The sequence below is a fragment of the Pristiophorus japonicus genome, chromosome 21 (genome assembly GCF_044704955.1).
Source record: "Pristiophorus japonicus isolate sPriJap1 chromosome 21, sPriJap1.hap1, whole genome shotgun sequence".
Taxonomy (NCBI): Eukaryota; Metazoa; Chordata; class Chondrichthyes; family Pristiophoridae; genus Pristiophorus; species Pristiophorus japonicus.
In genome coordinates this window covers 79,023,237-79,047,257 of record NC_091997.1, presented here as the reverse complement: position 1 = coordinate 79,047,257, position 24,021 = coordinate 79,023,237, and the positions used below count along the sequence as shown (strand labels likewise).

The 24,021-nt window shown below is 49.2% G+C and overlaps 1 pseudogene; it reads left to right on the top strand.

Annotated features, from left to right (window-relative positions):
- Positions 1–22,667: 22,667 nt before the first annotated feature.
- LOC139233726 (small ribosomal subunit protein uS8-like) overlaps positions 22,668–24,021 on the top strand; it is a 48,884-nt pseudogene continuing 47,530 nt past the window's right edge.

The window sequence follows — 24,021 nt, the reverse complement described above, 5'->3', positions numbered from 1 at the left end:
CGGTTACCGCGTGGTGTGCACCTCTGGGGTCAAAGGGCACCCTCGGAGCAGGCACAATTGGCATACATGCATGCAACAGCCGCAAGACCGGAGATACTATTCAACTAGGCTGGAGAAGCCATTCCTGGCCCTCCCATCTCACTTTCTCAGCCATCTATAAATGGCAAAAAGTGTTCCCAAATTCCTGACTCCCAATATGACCTGGACTTGCGTGTCGGGGGCATAATTTCACAGCTTGCAGATGACACAAAATGTGGAAATGTAGTAAGCAGAGGAGGGTAACAGCATAGACTTCAGGCGGGCATCGGCAGACTGATGAAGTGGGCAAACGCATGGCAGATGCAGGTTAATGCAGAGAAGTGTGAAGTGATACAACAGGCCAGAATTCTTTTTTAACGAAAGTACCTGGTGGTCCCGGAGGAATGAAAACTTGCGCTCTGAGGCCTAGATGCACAGCCCAGCGCAGAGGCCCACGTATCCCGGGAGTGTACAGGCATCCTGGGATCGTGTGGGCCCGGGCCACCAATCAACATGGAGTATTCTCATTGATAATAATGGTGAGTTTCGTTTGTACGGAGCTCCCATTACTATCAATGAGAATACCCCCAAATCACAGAAACACAGCACAATAAATAGAAAAACACCTCGCATATTTAAAATTGAATTAAATTAAATGTTTAAGGAAAAAAAAAATGTTTTGAAAATGTTTACAAAATGTTTTGATAGGGTTAAAAATAAACTTACCTTAATGGACAGGGTTGTTAATATAAAAATCAGTGATAAGATTCAATTTTTCTATCTTTTAAAACTCTTACGCAGGTCATACACTTGCGGTTACCAGGCGTAAGAGTTTGAAGGACATTCGCTGGGCAGGAGTTGGGCAAATAGCCCAGATCTCCAGCCACGAAGGTCCTTCTCCCGGGGAGGCATTTTGACAGATTGAAAGGGCCGGATTTCGGTGCATGTGCTTTACGCGCCTAAACCCGGAACTTGCCTCGTCAGGCACAGTGCGCACATCGTACACACCCAGTGAGGCCGCGATTTCAGGGCCAATATGTAAGGCAGAATGAGGAGGGGCAGGTTGGACTAAATAGGGGTGCAGGAACAGAGAGGCGGGCACAAATACACAAATGTTGGTGGCAGGACACGTTGATGAGGCTATTTAAAAAAAGCATGAAGGATGCTGGGTTTTATAAATAGAAGCCTAGAATACAAAATCAGTAAGTGATCTGGTTTAGTTACATCGATTGAGGATTAAATATTGGCCAGGACACCGGGCATAGCTCTTAGTCGAAATAGTGCCATGGGATCTTTTACATTGTAAATCTGTGGAATTCGCTGCCTCAGAGAGCAGTGGAGGCTGGGTCATTGAATAAATTTAAGACAGAGATAGACAGTTTCTTAACCGATAAGGGATTAAGGGGTTATGGGGAGCGGGCAAGGAAGTGGACCTGAGTCCATGATCAGATCAGCAAAGATCGTATTAAATGCCGGAGCAGGCTCGAGGGGCCGTATAGCCTACTCCTGCTCCTATTTCTTATGTTCTTATGTCCACCCGAAAGAGCAGACGGGGCCTCGGTTTAAGACTACATTACCAGTGACCAATGGTCCATTTGAGAAGTACTTTCTGTAACTTACGCAAACAATGCAGCAATATCCTTTATCTACTCGGTGCTCCTTCACGGCAAACAAGCCAAAGGTGGGCAGCGGAAATGTTACAAGGACACCCTCAAAGCCTCCCTGGTAAAGTGCGCCATCCCCACCGACACCTGGGAGTCCCTGGCCAAAGATCGCCCTAAGTGGAGGAAGTGCATCCGGGAGGACGCTGAGCACCTCAAGTCTCGTCGTCGAGAGCATGCAGAAATCAAGCGCAGGCAGCGGAAGGAGCGTGCGGCAAACCAGATTCCTCACCCACCCTTTCCTTCAACCACTGTCTGTCCCACCTGTGACAGGGACTGTGGCTCTCATATTGGACTGCTCAGCCACCTAAGGACTTATGTTTAGAGTGGAAGCAAGTCTTCCTTGATTTACGAGGGACTGTCTATGATGATCCTTTATCTATAATGCCTCCTTTTGGAGCAGAAGCCTGCTCGAGAGATGAAACCAATAGAGACGGATTCCATAAATGTTTATTTATCTGCAGTGCCAAAACCCGAGGCAGGTTAACTGACACCAGTAACAACTACTGCTCACCAACACTTGTATCACCCAATACTATTGGCAGTTGGTGAGGCGCGAGTCCGGGGTCGGAGGCCTATAAAAGGCCCAGCGGCAGCGAGAGGCGTACTTGTGCAGCTACAGGGAGAAGGCAAAAAAGAAGTAGAAAGAAACAGAAAGGTGACGTCACAGCCAAGGGGGTAAGTGATTGGCTGGTGATTGGTGAGTAGTTTTTCTTTCTTCTCTTCTATAACAGTGAGTAAACTTTAGCATTGTTGTTGCCTATCTAAGGGTTAAGTCATGGCAGGACAGCTCGGTCACGTGTTATGCTCCTTCTGTACCATGTGGGAACTCAGGGACGACTCCAGTGTTCCTGACGACTACGTGTGCGGGAAGTGTATCCGCCTCCAGCTCCTGACAGACCGCGTTGCAGAATTGGAGCTGAGGGTGGATTCACTTTGGAGCATCCACGATGCTGAGAATGATGTGAGTAGCACGTGTAGCGAGTTGGTCTTACCGCAGGTGAAGGGTCCACAGCCAGATAGGGAATGGAAGACCAGCAGGAAGAGCAGTGCAAGAAAGGTAGTGCAGGGGTCCCCTGTGGTCATCCCCCTGAAAAACAGATACACTGCTTTGAGTACTGTTGAGGGGGATGACTCATCAGGGGAGGGCAGCAGCAGCCAAGTTCATGGCACCGTGGCTGGCTCTGTTGAATAGGAGGGGAGGAAAAAGAATGGGAGACCGATAGTGATAGGGGATTCAATTGTAAGGGGAATAGATAGGCGTTTCTGCGGCCACAACCGAGACTCCAGGATGGTATGTTGCCTCCCTGGTGCAAGGGTCAAGGATGTCTCTGAGCGGGTGCAGGACATTCTAAAAAAGGAGGGAGAACAGCCAGTTGTCGTGGTGCACGTTGGTACCAACGACATAGGTAAAAAAAGGGATGAGGTCCTACGAAACGAATTTAAGGAGCTAGGAGCTAAATTAAAAAGTAGGACCTCAAAAGTAGTAATCTCGGGATTGCTACCAGTGCCACGTGCTAGTCAGAGTAGGAATCGCAGGATAGCGCAGATGAATACATGGCTTGAGCAGTGGTGCAGCAGGGAGGGATTCAAATTCCTGGGGCATTGGAACCGGTTCTGGGGGAGGTGGGACCAGTACAAAGCGGATCGTCTGCACCTGGACAGGACCGGAACCAATGTCCTAGGGGGAGTGTTTGCTAGTGCTGTTTGGGAGGAGTTAAACTAATATGGCAGGGGGATGGGAATCTATGCAGGGAGACAGAGGGAAACAAAAAGGAGACAAAAGCAAAAGACAGAAAGGAGATGAGGAAAAGTGGAGGGCAGAGAAACCCAAGACAAAAAACAAAAAGGACCACTGTACAGCAAAATTCTAAAAGGAAAAAGGGTGTTAAAAAAACAAGCCTGAAGGCTTTGTGTCTTAATGCAAGGAGTATCCGCAATAAGGTGGATGAATTAACTGTGCAAATAGATGTTAACAAATATGATGTGATTAGGATTACAGAGACGTGGCTCCAGGATGATCAGGGCTGGGAACTCAACATCCAGGGGTATTCAACATTCAGGAAGGTTAGAATAAAAGGAAAAGGAGGTGGGGTAGCATTGCTGGTTAAAGAAGCGATTAATGCAATAGTTAAAATGGACATTAGCTTGGATAATGTGGAATCTATATGGGTAGAACTGCAGATCACCAAAGGGCAAAAAACGTTAGTGGGAGTTGTGTACAGACCTCCAAACAGTAGTAGTAATGTTGGGGAGGGCATCAAACAGGAAATTAGGGGTGCATGCAATAAGGGTGCAGCAGTTATAATGGGTGACTTTAATATGCACATAGATTGGGCTAACCAAACTGGAAGCAATACGGTGGAGGAGAACTTCCTGGAGTGCATAAGGGATGGTTTTCTAGACCAATATGTCGAGGAACCAACTAGGGGGGAGGCCATCTTAGACTGGGTGTTGTGTAATGAGAGAGGATTAATTAGCAATACCGTTGTGCGAGGCCCCTTGGGGAAGAGTGACCATAATATGGTGGAATTCTGCATTAGGATGGAGAATGAAACAGTTAATTCAGAGACCATGGTCCAGAACGTAAAGAAGGGTAACTTTGAAGGTATGAGGCGTGAATTAGCTAGGATTGATTGGCGAATGATACTTAAGGGGTTGACTGTGGATGGGCAATGGCAGACATTTAGAGACCGCATGGATGAACTACAACAATTGTACATTCCTGTCTGGCGTAAAAATAAAAAAGGGAAGGTGGCTCAACCGTGGCTATCTAGGGAAATCAGGGATAGTATTAAAGCCAAGGGAGTGGCATACAAATTGGCCAGAAATAACAGCGAACCTGGGGACTGGGAGAAATTTAAAACTCAGCAGAGGAGGACAAAGGGTTTGATTAGGGCAGGGAAAATGGAGTACGAGAAGAAGCTTGCAGGGAACATTAAGATGGATTGCAAAAATTTCTATAGATATGTAAAGAGAAAAAGGTTAGTAAAGACAAACGTAGGTCCCCTGCAGTCAGAATCAGAGGAAGTCATAAAGGGGAACAAAGAAATGGCGGACCAATTGAACAAGTACTTTGGTTCGGTATTCACTAAGGAGGACACTAACAACCTTCCGGATATAAGAAGGATCAGAGGATCTAGTAAGGAGGAGGAACTGAGGGAAATCCTTATTAGTCGGGAAATTGTGTTGGAGAAATTAATGGGATTGAAGGCCGATAAATCCCCAGGGCCTGATGGACTGCATCCCAGAGTACTTAAGGAGGTGGCCTTGGAAATAGCGGATGCATTGACAGTCATTTTCCAACATTCCATTGACTCTGGATCAGTTCCTATGGAGTGGAGGGTAGCCAATGTAACCCCACTTTTTAAAAAAGGAGGGAGAGAGAAAACAGGGAATTATAGACCGGTAAGCCTGACATCGGTCGTGGGTAAGATGATGGAATCAATTATTAAGGATGTCATAGCAGCGCATTTGGAAAGAGGTGACATGATAGGTCCAAGTCAGCATGGATTTGTGAAAGGGAAATCATGCTTGACAAATCTTCTAGAATTTTTTGAGGATGTTTCCAGTAGAGTGGACAAGGGAGAACCAGTTGATGTGGTATATTTGGACTTTCAGAAGGCTTTCGACAAGGTCCCACACAAGAGATTAATGTGCAAAGTTAAAGCACATGGGATTGGGGGTAGTGTGCTGTCGTGTATTGAGAACTGGTTGTCAGACAGGAAGCAAAGAGTAGGAGTAAATGGGTACTTTTCAGAATGGCAGGCAGTGACTAGTGGGGTACCGCAAGGTTCTGTGCTGGGGCCCCAGCTGCTAACACTGTACATTAATGATTTAGACGAGGGGATTAAATGTAGTATCTCCAAATTTGCGGATGACACGAAGTTAGGTGGCAGTGTGAGCTGCGAGGAGGATGCTATGAGGCTGCAGAGCGACTTGGATAGGTTAGGTGAGTGGGCAAATGCATGGCAGATGAAGTATAACGTGGATAAATGTGAGGTTATCCACTTTGGTGGTAAAAACAGAGAGACAGACTATTATCTGAATGGTGACAGATTAGGAAAAGGGGAGGTGCAACGAGACCTGGGTGTCATGGTACATCAGTCATTGAAGGTTGGCATGCAGGTACAGCAGGCGGTTAAGAAAGCGAATGGCATGTTGGCCTTCATAGCGAGGGGATTTGAGTACAGGGGCAGGGAGGTGTTGCTACAGTTGTACAGGGCATTGGTGAGGCCACACCTGGAATATTGTGTACAGTTTTGGTCTCCTAACCTGAGGAAGGACATTCTTGCTATTGAGGGAGTGCAGCGAAGGTTCACCAGACTGATTCCTGGGATGGCGGGACTGACCTATCAAGAAAGACTGGATCAACTGGCCTTGTATTCACTGGAGTTCAGAAGAATGAGAGGGGACCTCATAGAAACGTTTAAAATTCTGATGGGTTTAGACAGGTTAGATGCAGGAAGAATGTTCCCAATGTTCGGGAAGTCCAGAACCAGGGGTCACAGTCTAAGGATAAGGGGTAAGCCATTTAGGACCGAGATGAGGAGGAACTTCTTCACCCAGAGAGTGGTGAACCTGTGGAATTCTCTACCACAGAAAGTTGTTGAGGCCAATTCACTAAATATATTCAAAAAAGAGTTAGATGTAGTCCTTACTACTAGGGGGATCAAGGGGTATGGTGAGAAAGCAGGAATAGGGTAATGAAGTTGCATGTTCAGCCATGAACTCATTGAATGGCGGTGCAGGCTAGAAGGGCCGAATGCACCTATTTTCTATGTTTCTATGTTTCTATTGGACACACCCTGTCGCCTCTGTTTAACGCCTTTGTTTAAAAAAGGGGGCAGACAAAAGGCAGGTAACTATAGGTCGGTTAGTTTAACGTCTGTAGTGGGGAAAATGCTTGAAACTAGCATTAAGGAAGAAATAGCAGGACATCTAGATAGGAATAGTGCAATCAAGCAGATGCAGCATGGATTCATGAAGGGGAAATCATGTTTAACTAATTTACTGGAATTCTTTGAGGATATAACGAGCATGGTGGATAGAGATGTACCGATGGATGTGGTGTATTTAGATTTCCAAAAGGCATTCGATAAGGTGCCACACAAAAGGTTACTGCAGAAGATAGAGGTGCGCGGAGTCAGAGGAAATATATTAGCATGGATAGAGAATTGGCTGGCGAACAGAAAGCAGAGAGTCGGGATAAATGGACCCTTTTTGGGTTGGAAATCGGTGGTTAGTGATGTGCCACAGGGATTGGTGCTGGGACCACAACTGTTTACAATATACATAGATGACCTGGAAGAGGGGACAGAGTGTAGTGGAACAAAATTTGCAGATGACACAAAGATTAGTGGGAAAGCGGGTTGTGTAGAGGACACAGAGAGTCTGCAAAGAGATTTAGATAGGTTAAGTGAATGGGCTAAGGTTTGGCAGATGGAATACAATGTCGGAAAGTGTGAGGTCATCCACCTTGGGAAAAAAAACAGTAAAAGGGAATATTATTTGAATGGGGAGAAATTACAACATGCTGCGGTGCAGAGGGACCTGGCGGTCCTTGTGCATGAATCCCAAAAAGTTATTTTGCAGGTGCAGCAGGTAATCAGGAAGGTGAATGGAATGTTGGCCTTCATTGCGAGAGGGATGGAGTACAAAAGCAGGGAGGTCCTGCTGCAACTGTATAGGGTATTGGTAAGGCCGCACCTGGAGTACTGCGTGCAGTTTTGGTCACCTTACTTAAGGAAGGATATACTGGCTTTGGAGGGGGTACAGAGACGATTCACTAGGCTGATTCCGGAGATGAGGGGGTTACCTTATGATGATTGATTGAGTAGACTGGGTCTTTACTCGTTGGAGTTCAGAAGGATGAGGGGTGATCTTATAGAAACATTTAAAATAATGAAAGGGACAGACAAGATAGAGGCAGAGAGGTTGTTTCCACTGGTCTGGGAGACTAGAACTAGGGGGCACAGCCTCAAAATACGGGGGAGCCAATTTAAAACCGAGTTGAGAAGGAATTTCTTCTCCCAGAGGGTTGTGAATCTGTGGAATTCTCTACCCAAGGAAGCAGTTGAGGCTAGCTCATTGAATGTATTCAAGTCACAGATAGATAGATTTTTAACCAATAAGGGAATTAAGGGTTATGGGGAGCGGGCGGGTAAGTGGAGCTGAGTCCACGGCCAGATCAGCCATGATCTTGTTGAATGGCAGAGCAGGCTCGAGGGGCTAGATGGCCTACTCCTGTTCCTAATTCTTATGTTCTTATGTTCTTATGTTCTTTTGTTTCCGTTTCCCACAACACCCATCGCTACAGCCTCAGTAAATGTGCTAATGTAGGTTGAATTATTGACTCAAGGAGATACTCACCGGTATCAAAATAAACAGTCTTCAAACACAGCAATGAAAGAATGTCACCTTCTTGGCTATGCACCAACTCTCCTATTCTACACCGACGCTGTCTGAATTGGGTTTACAAAAAAGTACCCGACAGAGAACCAGCAATGTTGACTGTCGGCCAGGGTTTCTGCCTCTTGCTGATCTCCACAGAACCAACCTGTCTGCCTCTTCTAGGTCGGTCTTTCGGATGAGACGTTAAACCGAGGCCCTGCTGTCCTCTCAGGTGGATGTAAAAGATCCCGTGGCGCAACATCGCAAAAAAAACACATTCTCTGTTCATTATCGCATTGCTGTTTGCTGCGCGCAAATTGCCTGCGGCGTTTCCCACATTACAACAGTGATTGCACTCCAAAAGTACTTCGTTGGCTGTAAAGCACTTTGAGGCTCACGGTGGTCGTGAAAGGTGCTATAGAAATGCAAGTCTATCTTTCTTCGTTCTTGTTTCTTCACCAGCGGTTCTCAAACTGGGGTCCCTGGACCCTGGGGGGGGATCCGTAGAGACTTTTTTGTGGGGGTGGGGGGGGGGGGTGGGGGTGGTCTGTGAAATAATTTGAACGTTACTTAGCTGGGAAAGGTCACCACTTCTACTTCCAATTTTGTGCATCCTCTTTCGGATCTGTTGACAGAAAAGCCATTTGGAATCAATGGAAATAGCATCTGAAGGGTTTCTAGTGAAGTGTTCGCGGTTGCTAGGTGACGTGAAACCCAGGGTGCGTCAGGAGTCTGGTGGCGGCAATCGGATGGAGGCAGCCGACCATCATCAGCATCATCATAGGCAGTCCCTCGAAATCGAGGAAGACTTGATTCCACTCCAAAAATGAGTTCTTAGGTGGCTGCACAGTCCAATACAGGAATTACAGTCTCTGTCACAGGTGGGACAGACAGTGGTTGAAGGAAAGGGTGGGTGGGACTGATTTGCTGCACGCTCCTTCCGCTGCGACGACGAGACTCGAGGTGCTCAGCGCCCTCCCGGATGCTCTTCCCCCACTTAGGGCGGTTTTTGGCCAGGGACTCCCAGGTGTCGGTGGGGTTGTTGCATTTTATCAAGGCGGCTTTGAGGGTGTCCTTGAAACGTTTCCTCTGCCCATCTTGGGCCCGCCTGCCGTGTAGGAGTTGCGAGTAGCGCGCGTGCTTTGGGAGTCTTGTGTCAGTCATGCAAACGACGTGGCCTGCCCAGCGGAGCTGATCGAGTGTGGTCAGTGCTTCGATGCTGGGGATGTTGGCCTGGTCGAGGACGCTAACGTTGGTGCATCTGTCCGCTCAGGGGATTTGCAGGATCTTGCGGCGACATCGTTGGTGGTATTTCTCCAGCGATTTGTGGTGTCTGCTGTACATGGCAGACAGACAGTGAAGGGAGGGACGCGACGGTTCAGTGAGCCAGTGGAGGGACAATCGGTACACTCGCCGATGGGCGGTATACGATCCCCTCCCAGGCTGCACCTCTGCCTCCACAGAAGCCCTGAAGCCATACCAATGATTTAAAATATATTTCAAGTCTTCCTTATAATAAAACAATGTACGATTAAAGCAAATCTACAGTGAGCAAACTTCAATTAAAACCCAAATTACAGTATTAGTGCTCAATGCCTTTTCTTACAATGGCAGAAGTTACATTCTATTATCATAAAATGATACGGCCCATCAACAACAACTGGTATTTATATAGCGCCTTTAACGTAGTGAAACTTCCCAAGGCGCTACGCAGGAGTATTATGAGGTTAAACATTTGACACCGAGCCGCATAAGGAGAAATTAGCGCAGGTGACCAAAAGTTTGGTCAAAGAGGTAGGTTTTAAGGAACGTCTTGAAGGAGGAAAGAGAGGTGGAGAGGCGGAGAGGTTTAGGCAGGGAGTTCCAGAGCTTGGGGCCCAGGCAACAGAAGGCACGGCCACCAATGGTTGAGTGATTATAATCAGGGATGCTCAAGAGGGCAGAATTAGAGGAGCGCAGACATCTCGGGGGTTTGTGGGGCTGGAGGAGATTACAGAGATAGGGAGGGGCGAGGGACATGGAGGGATTTGAAAACAAGGATGATAATTTTAAAATATTGGCCAGGACACCAGGGATAACTCCCCTGCTCTTCTTCAAAAATAGTGCCATGGGATCTTTTACGTCCACCTGAGAGAGCAGACGGGGCCTCGGTTTAACGTCTCATCCAAAAGGCGGCACCTCCGACAGTGCGGCGCTCCCTCAGCACTGCACTGGGAGTGTCAGCGTAGATTTTTGCGCTCAAGTCCCTGGAGTGGAACTTGAACCCACAACCTTCTGACTCAGAGTTGATAGTTAGTGAGCATTTTCAGGATTATATGCTATTACAATTTAAATGGGGTGTCTGTGATTACTTATCCCTTTCAAAAAGGGTTCCTTGATCCAAAGAACCACTGTTGTCGGCCGCTTGTCTCACATGGCTAGCCTCAGGACATTGTTATGGATTGGCAGCTTTCCCCAACCCAATGACAAAAGAACGAATTATGGACAGCGCCAATAAGCCCATTTTGAGACTCACTATGTGACGTCATGAAAAAAGAACTAGCATTTAAATTGCACCGTTCATGACCGCAGGACATCCCAAAGTGCTTTACAACCAATAAAGTACTTTTAAAATGTAGTCACTGTTGGCACATGGGGAAATGCAGCAGCCAATTTGTGCACAGCCAAGCTCCCACAAACAACAATGATTACCATGTACAGTAGACACCGCAAGTTGCTGGAGAAATACCACCAACGATGTCCCCGCAAGATCCTACAAATCCTCTGGGAGGGCAGATGCACCAACATTAGCGTCCACGACCAGGCCAACATCCCCAGCATTAAAGCACTGACCACACTTGATCAGCTCTGCTGGGTGGGCCACATTGTTCGCATGTCAGACAGGAGACTCCCAAAGCAAGCGCTCTACTCGGAACTCCTTCACGGCAAACGAGCCAAAGGTGGACAGAGGAAACGTTACAAGGACACTTTCAAAGCCTCCCTGATAAAATGCAACATCCCCACCGACACCTGGGAGTCCTCTGGCCAAAGATTGCCCTAAGCGGAGGAAGTCATCCGGGAGGGCGCTGAGCACCTCGAGTCTCGTTGCCGAGAGCATGCAGAAATCAAGCGCAGGCAACGGAAGGAGCGTGCGGCAAACCAGTCCCACCCACCCTTTCCCTCAACGACTATCTGTCCCACCTGTGACAGGGACTGTGTTCTCGTATTGGACTGTTCAGTCACCTTAGGGCTCATTTTAAGAGTGGAAGCAAGTCTTCCTCGATTCCGAGGGACTGCCTATGATGATGATGATGATGATGACGATGATGGTCGGCTGCCTCCATCCGACTGCCACCACCAGACCCCTGACGCATCCTCGGTTTCACGTCGCCTAGCAACCACGAACAGTTCACCAGATTCCGAGGGACTGCTTATGATGATGATATGACCAGATCATCTGGCTTTTTTCCAGTTATGTTAGTTGAGGAAAAAATATTGGGTAAAACGCTCCTAACCTTCTTGATAATGCGCCATGGGATCTTTTACGTCCACCTGAGAGAGCAGACGGGGCCTCAGTTTAACGTCTCATCCAAAAGAAGACACCTCCGACAATGCGGCCCTCCCTCAGCACTGCACTGGGAGTGTCAGCCGAGATTTATGTGCTCAAGTCCCTGGAGTGGATGAGGGTTTCAGCAGATGAGCCTAGGCAGGGCGCCTCTATTGGAAAGTATGTATGTGTTGACCTCACATCAAGACAGAATCAATTTCAGCTGTGGTGCTGCCACAGGACCCTGTTGACACTCACTGTTGTGTACAGAGCTACATTGTTCTGTACAGCTAAGGCACTGTGCATGATTGTGTGTCAGCTATGGTTCAGTGGTTAGCACACTCACCTCAGAAACTTGCGGGTTCCAGTCGCACTCTAGGGACTTCAGCACAAAAATCTAGGCTGAAACTCCCAGTGCAGTGCTGAGGGAGTGCTGCACTGTCGGAGGTGCCATCTTTAAGACGAGACCTTAAACCGAGGCCCTGCCTGCTCTCTCAGGTGGATGTAAAAGATTCCATAACACTATTGTGAAGAAGAGCAAGGGAGTTCTCCCTGATCTCTTGGCCTATATTTATCCATCAATTACTAAAGCAGATTATCTGGTCATTATCACATTGCTGTGTGCGGGAGCTTGCTGTGTGCAAATTGGCTGCCGCCTTTTCCACATTACAACAAAAGCACTCCAAAAGAACTTCATTGGCTGTAAAGTGCTTTGGGGTGTCCAGTGGTCGTGAGAGGCACTATAGAAATGTAAGTCATAAATCCTTGATGGCGGCAGGGGGAGTTTTAGAAAGCAGTTAAAAAAGCATACGGGATCCTAGGCTTCATAAATAGAGGCATAGAGTACAAAAGCAAAGAAGTTATGGTGAAACTTTATAAACACTGGTTCGGCCTCAACTGGAGTATTGTGTCCAATTCTGGGCACCGCACTTTAGGAAGGATGTGAAGGCCTTAGAGAGCGTGCAGAAAAGATTTACGAGAATGGTTCCAGGGTGAGGGACTTCAGTGACGTGGCTAGACTGGAGAAGCTGGGGTTGTTCTCCTTGGAGCAGAGAAGGTTGAGAGGAGATTTGATCGAGGTGTTCAAAATCAGGAGGGGTCTGGACAGAGTAGATAGAGAGAAACTGTTCCCCTTAGTGGAAGAGTCCAGAACCAAAGGACACAGATTTAAGGCGATTGGCAAAAAAAACCATAGGCGATATGAAGAACTACTATTTTACGCAGCGAGTGGTTAGGATCTGGAATGCGCTGCCTGAGAGGGTGGTGGAGGCAGACTCAATTGTGGCAGGTTCGAACACGGCTTTCAAAAGGGTAATTGGATAAGTACCTGACGGAAAATTTTTTGCAGGGTTACGGGAAAAGGGCGGGGGGAGTGGGACTGGCTGAAGTGCTGTTGCAGAGAGCCGGCACGGGCTCGATGGGCCGAACGGTGTCTTTCTGTGCTGTAACCATTCTATGATTCTAAGCCCCCAAAATTGCCATTCTCCCCGATTGGGGGCGGTACCCCTCTGGGGGGGGGGGGGGCGGGACATCCTCTCAACGTCCCGCACCCCCCCCCCCACCCCCGATGCAGAATTGGGCCGTGCGCCGATCAAAGGAAGCAGGCGCTGTCTCAGGGGCTCGCTTCCTTTGCGAGGTCCTCCTGGCCGCGGTGGCAGGGCGCTGAGCACCCGTGCCGCGCGGAGCTCCCCTTCCGTCAAAGGAGGGCGGGCCGTGGCGCTGTCTGGTGCAGCTCTTTGGTGGCCGCCACCGGTGGCCATCGGGGACGCGCTTGACCGGGCCAGCGGCTCGGCACCCAAAGCGGAGTGCCGGGCCGCGCGATGGCAGCCTGGTCGACGCGAGGGGCCGCCATTGTCGGGCCGACGCAAGAGCCGGCCGACGAGTAAAAATGGCGGCCCTGGGTGCTTTACAGGGCGCCTCGGCAGCGGATGTCCGCCACCCTCGCGATCCGCTTGGCAATTGCCCTCGCGGGGCGCAAAGGGGTCACCGTGGGTGGAGGGTCGGTGTTAATCTTGGGGCGAGGCACTGCTTGGACAGTAGCTCCCAAAGCTCCAGGGCAATATCCCGGGGGCGCCCCTCCCCCGGGCGAACACAACATTGCCCCCCCGCCCCCCCCGTTAGCGCCCGACAGAGGTGCTAACGGGGCTATAAAAAGGGTCAATTTTGCCCCCTAATTCTTTCTTTATATTGCTGTGTATGGCAACCCTGCTGTTGAAAATGACTTTAATTTATATAGCGTCTTTCACAACCACCAGGCATCCCAAAGCACTGTGCAGTCAACAAAATACTTTTAGAGTGCAGTCACTGTTGTAATGTTGTAACAGAGAGGCTGCAAAGAGATTTGGATAGGTTAAGCGAATGGGCTAAGGTTTGGCAGATGGAATACAATGTCGAAAAATGTGAAGTCATCCGCCTTGGAAAAAAAAACAGTAAAAGGGAATATTATTTGAATGGGGAGAAATTGCAACATGCTGCGGTGCAGAGGGACCTGGGGACTTGTGCATGAATCCCAAAAAATTAGTTTGCAGGTGCAGCAGGTAATCAGGAAGGCGAATGGAATGTTGGCCTTCATTGCGAGAGGGATGGAGTACAAAAGCAGGGAGGTCCTGCTGCAACTGTACAGGGTATTGGTGGGGCCGCACCTGGAGTACTGCGTGCAGTTTTGGTCACCTTACTTAAGGAAGGATATACTGGCTTTGGAGGGGGTACAGAGACGATTCACTAGGCTGATTCCGGAGATGAGGTGGTTACCTTATGATGATAGATTGAGTAGACTAGGTCTTTACTCGTTGGAGTTCAGAAGGATGAGGGGTGATCTTATAGAAACATTTAAAATAATGAAAGGGATAGACAAGATAGAGGCAGGGAGGTTGTTTCCACTGGTCGGGGAGACTAGAACTAGGGGCCACAGCCTCAAAATACGGGGGAGCCAATTTAAAACCGAGTTGAGAAGGAATTTCTTCTCCCAGACGGTTGTGAATCTGTGGAATTCTCTGCCCAAGGAAGCAGTTGAGGCTAGCTCATTGAATGTATTCAAGTCACAGATAGATCGATTTTTAACCAATTAAGGGTTATGGGGAGCGGGCGGGTAAGTGGAGCTGAGTCCACGGCCAGATCAGCCATGATCTTTTTGAATGGCGGAGCAGGCTCGAGGGGCTAGATGGCCTACTCCTGTTCCTAATTCTTAGGTTCTTATGTGGCAGCCAGTTAGCGCACAGCAAGCTCCCACAAACAGCAACGTGATAATGACTTATAATCTGTTTTTAGTTATGTTGATTGAGGACGGGTTGGGACTCCAGGGATAACTCCCCTGCTTTTCATCAAATAGCACCACGGGATGTTTTACGTCCACCTGAGAGAGCAGACGGGGCCTCGGTTTAACATCTCATCAAAAAGACAGCACAGTGCAGCACTCCCTTAACATCGCACTGGGAGTGTCAGCCTAGATTTATGTGCTCAAGTCTTTGGAGTGGGACTTAAGCCCACAACAATCTGACTCAGACGCGAATGTGCTGAGTCACAGCTGACAGTTATAGACCACAGAGATTGTGGGTAGGATTACGTACAGTGTACTAACCTGTCAGACCAGGTGCATTTCCTGCAACAGACGCACTTTGCTCCTGAAACTCTGTGTCGTTCACCTGCACCTGCCGTTTGATGTTTTCTCATTCGGTGGGTGGTTCATTCTCCCTCCCGTCCCATCCTGGCCTCCTGCCACACCCTGATTGTGAAGTGCCTAGAGTCGTCCGGTGGTTGTGAAAGGCGGCAAACAAATGCATGTCTTTCTTTCTTCTATTCTCGTGTCCAGATACACATTAGCTTGCTTCGGCTGCATTCTGCCAGGCTGCTGGTACCGAGCTGCACGCAATACTGTGGAGGCAATGCAAGCTAATGTGTATCTGGGCACTAGAAGCAAAGAAAGAAAGACTTGCATTTGTATAGCGCCTTTCACAACCACCGGACGCCTCAAAGTGCTTTACAGCCAATGAAGTACTTTTGGAGTGTAATCACTGTTGTAATGTGGGAAACGCGGCAGCCAATTTGCGCACAGCAAGCTCCCACAAACAGCAATGTGATAATGACCAGATCATCTGTTTTTGTTATGTTGATTGAGGAATAAATATTGGGCCCAGGACACCGGGGATAACTCCCCTTCTCTTCTTCGAAATAGTAGCCATGGGATCTTTTACATCCAGCTGAGAGAGCAGGCGGGGCCTCGGTTTAACATCTCATCCGAAAGACAGCACCTCCGACAGTGCCACACTCCCTCAACACTGCACTGGAGTGTCAGCCTAGATTTATGTGCTCAAGTTCCTGGAGTGGGACTTGAACTCACAACTGTCTGACTCAGAACACGAGTGTGCTGCCCACTGAGCCACAGCTGACATTAATACACAAAGGTGGGCGGATCAGAGATGCTAAGGGCCAGTGAAAGGCTTCATTAAATTTAAGTCCCCCAGCCTCCCCAGTAGTATCAATGACAAGGTATTAACCTGCGCTAAAATGTTATTATTGGGAATGATGCTACACAGCTAATGGTTGTGTTCCACCGTTACAGGTGACAGAGACCCACAGTAACAAAGTTGGGCAACCCAACCCAGAGAATGGAGAACTCGCAACCATTAGAAGAGGCTGAAGCAAATAGCATAGATGCATTTAAGGGGAAGCTAGATAAGCACGTGAAGGAGAAATAAAAGAAAAAGATTTGTATTTATATAGCGCCTTTCACGACCACCGGACATCTCAAAGCGCTTCACAGCCAATGAAGTACTTTTGGAATGTAGTCACTGTGGGAAACGCGGCAGCCAATTTGCGCACAGCAAGCTCCCACAAACAACATCATCATCATCGTAGGCAGTCCCTCGAAATCGAGGAAGGCCTGCTTCCACTCTAAAAGTGAGTTCTCAGGTGACTGAACAGTCCAATACGGGAATTACAGTCTCTGTCACAGGTGGGACAGACAGTGGTTGGAGGAAAGGATGGGTGGGGAGTCTGGTTTGCCGCACGCTCCTTCCGCTGCCTGCGCTTGATTTCTGCATGCTCTCGGCGACGAGACTCGAGGTGCTCAGCGTCCTCCTGGATGTACTTCCTCCACTTGGGTCGGTCTTTGGCCAGGGATTCCCAGGTGTCAGTGGGGATGTTGCACTTTTCAAGGAGGATTTGAGGGTGTTCTTGAAACGTTTCCTCTGCCCACCTGGGGCTTGCCTGCTGTGGAGGAGTTCCGAATAGAGCACTTGCTTTGGGAGTCTCGTGTCAAGCATGCGGACAATGTGGCCCGCCCAGCGGTCTAACAAGGCAAGGGCATATACATTAAGTGGTACGACTCTGAAAAGTGTAGAGTAACAAAAGAACCTTGGAGTGAAGGTCCACAGATCCCTGAAGGTAGCAGGCCAGGTCGATAAGGTGGCTAAGAAAGCACACATAATACTTGCCTTTATTAGTCGAGGCATAGAATACAAGAGCAAGGAGGTTATGCTTGAACTGTATCAAACACTGCAGCTAGAGTACTGCGTGCAGTTCTGGTCACCGCATTACAGGAAAGATGCGATTGCACTGGAAAGGGTGCAGAGGAGATTTACAAGACTGTTGCCTGGACTGGAGAATTTTGGCTATGAGGAAAGATTGGAGATGCTGGGTCTGTTTTCTTTGGGACAGAGGAGGCTGAGGGGAGACCTGATTGAGGTGTATAAAATTATGAGGGGGCCTGGCTAGAGTGGATAGGAAGGACCGTTTCCTTTAGCTGAGGGGTCAACAACCAGGGGACATAGATTTAAAGTAATTGGTAGGAGGTTTAGAGGAGAAATGAGGGGAAATTTCTTCACCCAGAGGATGGTGGGGGTCTGGAACTCACTGCCTGAAAGGGTGGTAGAGGCAGAAACCCTCACCACATTTAAAAAGTACTTGGATGTGCACTTCAAGTGCCGTAACCTGCAGGGTTACGGACCGAGAGCTGGAAAGTGGGATTAGGCTGGATAGCTCTTTGTCGGCCGGCGCGGACACGATGGGCCGAAATGGCCTCCTTCCGTGCTGTAAATTTCTATGATTCTATGATTCAGTTACTGGCCCTTCGTTTACACAGATGATAATCAGTTACCTTAAACGGGTTAAATTCTGTGATAAGTTGGCAGACAGAGGAACAGTGTCTTAACACATTAAGCTTTAATCTGCTCATATCTGCAACACTTATTTCCAGGCTATTGTATTTAAGTGTGTTGGGGAGTAATTATAGGGTAAATATTTTACTGAAAAGGTATTTAGTGATGCTGTAAGTTTGATCATGACTCTCCAAGTAATTGAGAGTCCCACATAGTTTTCTACAGCACTTCAGTTACAACACTTCAAAGGTACTTCATTGGCTGTGAAGCACTTTGCGACGTCCGGTGGTCGTGAAAGGCACTATATAAATGCAAGTCTTTCTTTTTGATAACCAGTTACAAAAGCAACAATGGCAACTTGCATTTATATAGCGCCTTTAATGTAGTAAACCATCCCAAGGCCCTTCACAGGAGCATTATCAAACAGAATTTGACACCGAGCCACAAAAAGAGGACAGATGACCAAAAGCTTGCTCAAATAAGTAGATTTTAAAAAGCGTCTTAAAGGAGGAGAGAGAGGTCGAGAGGTGGAGAGGTTTAGCGAAAGAATTCCAGCACAGGCACCAATGTTGGACCGATTAAAATCAGGAATGCACAAGGAGCCAGAATTGGAGAAGTGCAGATATCTCAGAGGGTTGTGGAGCTGGGGGAGATTGCAGAGATAGGGAGGGGTGAGGCCACGGAGGGATTTGGAAACTAGGATGAGAATTTTAAATTTGAGGTGTTGCCAAAGTAGGTAAGCGAGCACAAGGGTGATGGGTCAACGGGACTTGGTGTGAGTTAGGGTACAGGCAGCAGAGTTTGGCTGAGATCAAGATTACGGAGGGTGTAAGGTAGGAGGCCAGCCAGGAGAGCATTGGAATAGTCGATTCCGGAGCTAACAAAAGCAACTATATTGACAAGGAAGATCAAAAAGAGCTTTGGTGCGGTGACGCAGCCCTGCTTGACCCCGGTCCAGACGTGAATTGGGTCTGTGGTGGATCTGTTGGTCAGGATCACGGCCTGCAGGTCATCATGGAGCAGATGGAGGATGGTGCCAAATTTTTGAGGGTAGCCGAAACGGAGGAGGAGGCTCCACAATCCCTCGCGGTTGACAGTGTCAAAGGCTTTTGTGAGGTCAAAGAAGGCCATGTACAAGGGTTGGTGCTGTTCCCTGCATTTCTCTTGCAGTTGTCGCGCGGTGAAGATCATGTCCGTTGTACCCCGTAGTGGACGGAATCCGCACTGTGACTCTGGGAGGAGCTCCTCAGCCACAGGGAGAAGGCGATTGAGCAGGATTCTTGCAATGACTTTCCCTGTGACCGACAGCGTTGAGATTCCTCTGTAGTTACCGCAGTCGGACTTGTCCCCTTTTTTGAAGATGGTCACGATTACGGCGTCCCTGAGATCTCCCGGCATGCTCTCCACTTTCCAGATAAGTGAAATGACCTCATGTATTCGTGCCAATAGTGCTTCTCCGCCATGCTTTAGTTCTTCGGCGGGAATTCCATCTGCTCCTGATGCCTTGTTGTTCTTCAGCTGACGGATGACCTTTTCAACCTCGTGCCGGGCTGGGGTTGTGCTGAGATGGTGGCGGGTAGCATGCTGTGGGATGGAGTCGAGGACACTCGCGTCGAAGACAGAGTCTCAGTTCAGGAGATCTTCAAAATGCTCCTTCCAGTGGGCACTGACTGCCTCTCTGTCCTTGATGAGTATCTCTCCGTTCTTGGCCAGCAGTGAGGAACCTACTATCAGCAAGAACAGACAACGATGACGAGGCCCAACACCATCTTCAGTGCACCATTGCAGCCTTCGGTCACCTGAGAAGGAGAGAGTTTGAAGACCAGGACCTCAAACCCGGCACCAAACTCATGGTCTACAGGGCAGTAGTGATACCCGCCCTCCTATATGGCTCAGAGATGTGGACTATATACAGCGACACCTCAAAGCACTGGAGAAGTACCACCAATGCTGCCTCCGCAAGATCCTGCAAATCCCCTGGGATGATAGACACACCAATGTCAGTGTTCTCGCTCAGGCCAACATCCCCAGCATCGAAGCACTGACCACATTCGACCAGCTCCGTTGGGCGGGCCACATCGTCTGCATATCTGACACAAGACTCCCAAAGCAAGCGCTCTACACGGAGCTTCGACATGGCACGCGAGCCCCAGGTGGGCAGAGAAAATGCTTCAAGGACACCCTCAAAGCCTCCTTGATAAAGTGCAACATCCCCACCGACTTCTGGGAATCCCTCACCCAAGTCCGCCCAAAGTGGAGGAAGAGCATCCGGGAGGGCGCTGAGCACCTCGAGTCTCGCCGCCGAGAGCATGCAGAAAACAAGCGCAGGCAGCGGAAGAAGCGTGCGGCAAACCAGACTCCCCACCCACCCTTTCCCTCAACCACTGTCTGTCCCACCTGTGACAAAGACTGTAATTCCCGTATTGGACTCCTCAGTCACCTGAGAACTCACTTTTAGAGTGGAAACAAGTCTTCCTCAACTCTGAGCGACTGCCTATGATGATGATATAGTGACATAGAGTCATGTCACTTCATAGACACAACCAAAGGTTAGATCGTTCAGCTGACACTGCCTGAGCAGAAAGAATTGCATTTATATAGCGCCTTTCACAATCACCGAATGTCTCAAAGCACTTTTCAGCCAAATGAGTACTTTTGGAGTGTAGTCACTGTGGGAAACACAGCAGCCAATTTGCACAGCAAGCTCCTACAAACAGCAATATGATAATGACCAGATAATCTGTTTCAGTGATATTGGTCGAGGGATAAATATTGGCCAGGACACCGGGGATAACTCCCCTGCTCTTCTTCGAAATAGTGCCACGGGATCCTTTACATCCACCTGAGAGAGCAGACGGGGCCTCGGTTTAACGTCTCGTCCGAAAGACGGCATCTGCTGACAGTGCGGCGCTCCCTCAGCACTGCACTGGGAGCGTCAGCCTAGATTTATGTGCTCAAGTGCCTGGAGTGGGACTTGAACCCTCAACCGCCTGAGTGAAAGGTGAGAGTGCTGCCCACTGAGCCACAGCTGACACTACATGAGACCACAGCAGCTGCCCCAGGGACTTCATATTTACCCAGTGTATGAGCACTCTGCCCTGTGTGTCAACCATGATTGGGCATTTCGGCAAAGATTCGAATCAGGCAGCCCGATTTGAATGCCGCACCAAAACCCTGCTCGACTTTCACGCCCGATTTGTACTTTGCACCGCAGTGTGTGGAAAGAGTTTAAAAGTACCTCCTCCGACCCCAGATTCGAGATGCCTTGCACCTGCAATATTATCACCCCCCGCCCAAGTTAGTGCAACGTTAACGCATCAACCCACGATGAGTTACCCCCACCCCCGGCCCCAACCGCACACATACAAAGCATCTGCTGCGTCAATCCGCCTGCGTGTTTGTCGGCGACAACTGGCGCTGTCCGTGACCTTTGATAGACGCGGAAGTGTCAATCCCTGCCCCCGGTTACATTTGGCACTTGCGCAGATGTTTTTGAGAGTTCTCCCCAGCCCGGGGCATGAGTTAAGTGTGACCTGGAGTTTTCAGTGGCAAGGGCGTGGCGAGATAGCACGGAGGAATGTGCCAAAACAGGAAGGGTGCCAACTGCTGCCTCTCGGGGTATGGCGGGGCCGGGAACCCGGTGTGATTTACCGCCATCCATTCCAGGAGATGGGCGTAGTTTGCGATCTGTGTCACAACAGATGTGTGGAGACTCTTCCCCCCGCCCCCCCCCCCCACCCCACACACACAGCAGGTGAGCCCTTACAGCTGGGAACAGGAGGCTGAAATCGAAACTGTGGCTCACTTGCTTTTTACTGGCTGAGTCAGCCTCACAAATCTGCAGTGTAAGGCCAGCGGTTCCACCCTTGTCAATGCCTTTTGTTTGTTAAATGATTTTTATTCATTCCGGACTTATTCACACCCCACTGACAGAGCTGTTTCTATTTACATTTCCTGAGCGATCTGTTTAGGATATTTTAGCTTGCATGCCTTAAATTCCCTGACAGGCACTTTGTCCTCTCACAGATCAATAACATACCTCAGATACTTTGGTATAATTGTTTGATAATAACTCTGGAGTTAGTGTCAGCTGTGGTTCAGTGGGCAGCACATTCGCCTCTGAGTCAGATGGTTGTGGGTTCCATTGAAAATGGTCACGGGCATCAGGGTGCACAATGAACCTATGTCAATTGATTGCAATGCAGGCAGCCTGCCAACCTGATGCTGCCTGCTTGAACTGTCTCTGCATCTTGTCAACGCTAACCACGCTGTTCATTGGCTGGATGCGTCAGCAGGGGGCTAGCACCACTTAAAGCTAGCCTGCAATGCTTAAAACTAGCCTGCACTGCTTAAAGCTGGCCTGCACTACTTAAAACTAGCCTGCACTGCTTAAAGCTGGCCTGCACTACTTACAGCTAGCCTGCACTACTTAAAACTAGCTTGCACTGCAGCCGACCACCACGACTCTTGGCACGCTCTCGGCCGAGTACTGCAGGGCTCCTCCAGAGCGGTCCAGGCAGGGAAAGCGATGTTTCAGCACTACCACATCTCGTGTGGCAGCATGGCTCTCATTGTATGCATGCTGCGCGCGTGCGCGTGAGTCGTGCACCAGAGTCATGAGCCGTGTCGTCAGCGGATGGCCTTCGTCGCCCAGTAGCCGCCCTTTGGTTTTCCGTGGTGGCGGAACTGTAGCTGGCGCAGCGGACTGCCGCAGAATGGAGGCATCATGACCGCTGCTGACAATTTGGGCATTGACCTGAATAACGCGCTGCCTATGTCCGCACACCAGCTGGACATTAAGCAGTGGAATCGCTTTCGGTTCTGGTATAGGGCAGAGTTGACACGTGGCGCCCGCAAAGCAATGAGCGTGCAGTCAATGGCACCCTGCGCCCTGGGGAAGCCTGCAATCCGAGCAAAGCATCGTGCTCGCTCCGCCTGCTCGTCTCTGGCAAGAGAGAATTTCCCCCATATTGACGAACTGGCATTATGGTGCGCATGAACGTTCTTGCCGATGCCCTTGCCAGCATCAACAATGCCGAGAAACGCGGAAAATGCCAAGTTCTCATCCAGCCATGCTCCAAAGTGATTGCGAGATTCCTGACTGTAATGATGAAGCATGGCTACATTGGAGAGCTTGAGATTATCGATGACCACATTAACAACTGTTGTTAATCTCACAGGCAGACTGAACAAGGACGGTGTCATTAGCTCCAGACTTGATGTTCAAGTAAAGGAACTCGAAAGCTGGCAAAATGATCTCCTGCCTTTCCGTCAGTTTGGGTACCTCGGCCCAACAACTCCAGCCTGCATCATGGACCATGAAGTGGCCAAGCGAAAATACACAGGAGGAAATATCCTCGGAACCCAGCCTGTAATAAAATATTCAAACTAAAAAAAAAATAGAACGAAATGTAGTCAGCTCCCTTTGAACAGAGAGCCTCAGGGACCTCCCTTACGCAACAGCGGACGGCAAACTGCGAGATGTTGCAAACAACTCCAGCTCCAGCCTGGAAAGAGCCTGACGCATATACGTTCATGTCCACGGTCGCCTTGACAGCCACGGGCAATGCTGTCCTCGCCCTGCTCCGTTGTCGCAGTTGTGGCTGCAGCCGGTGGGAGATTTCAGTGAGGACGCCCCGACTGAAGTGGAAACATCTCACGCACCGTTCCTCGTTGAGGTTCAGGTAGGAAAATTGCTCCCTGAGCACCCTGGGCGGATATGGCCTCCTCCTGGGGGCCCTTCTTCCCTGCCTCCTCCTCCCTCTTCCAGCAGCTTGCCCTGCTCTATAAGAACATAAGAAATAGGAGCAGGAGTAGGCCCTATGGCCCCTTGAGCCTGCTCCGCCATTCAATAAGATCACGGCTGATCATCGACCTCAACTCCACTTTCCCGCCCGATCCCCATATCCCTTGATTCCCTTAGAGTCCAAACATCTATCTATCTATCTCAGTCTTGAATATACTCAAAGACTCAACATCCACAGTCCTCTGGGTTAAATTTCAGTCCTAAATGGCCTACCCCTTATCCTGAGACCCCTAGTTCTAGACACTCCAGCCAGAGGGAAACAACCTCTCAGCATCTATCCTGTCAATCCCCTTCAGAATCTTGTATGTTTCGATAAGATCACCTCTCATTCTTCTAAACTCCAGAGAGTATGGGCCCATTCTACACAACCCCTCATCATAAGACAGCCCTCTCACCCCAGGAATCAATCCAGTAAACCTCCATTGCACTGCCTCCAAGGCAAGTATCTCCTTCCTTAGATAAGGAGACCAGAACTGTGCACAGTACTCCAGGTGTGGTCTCACCAAGGCCTTGTACAATTGT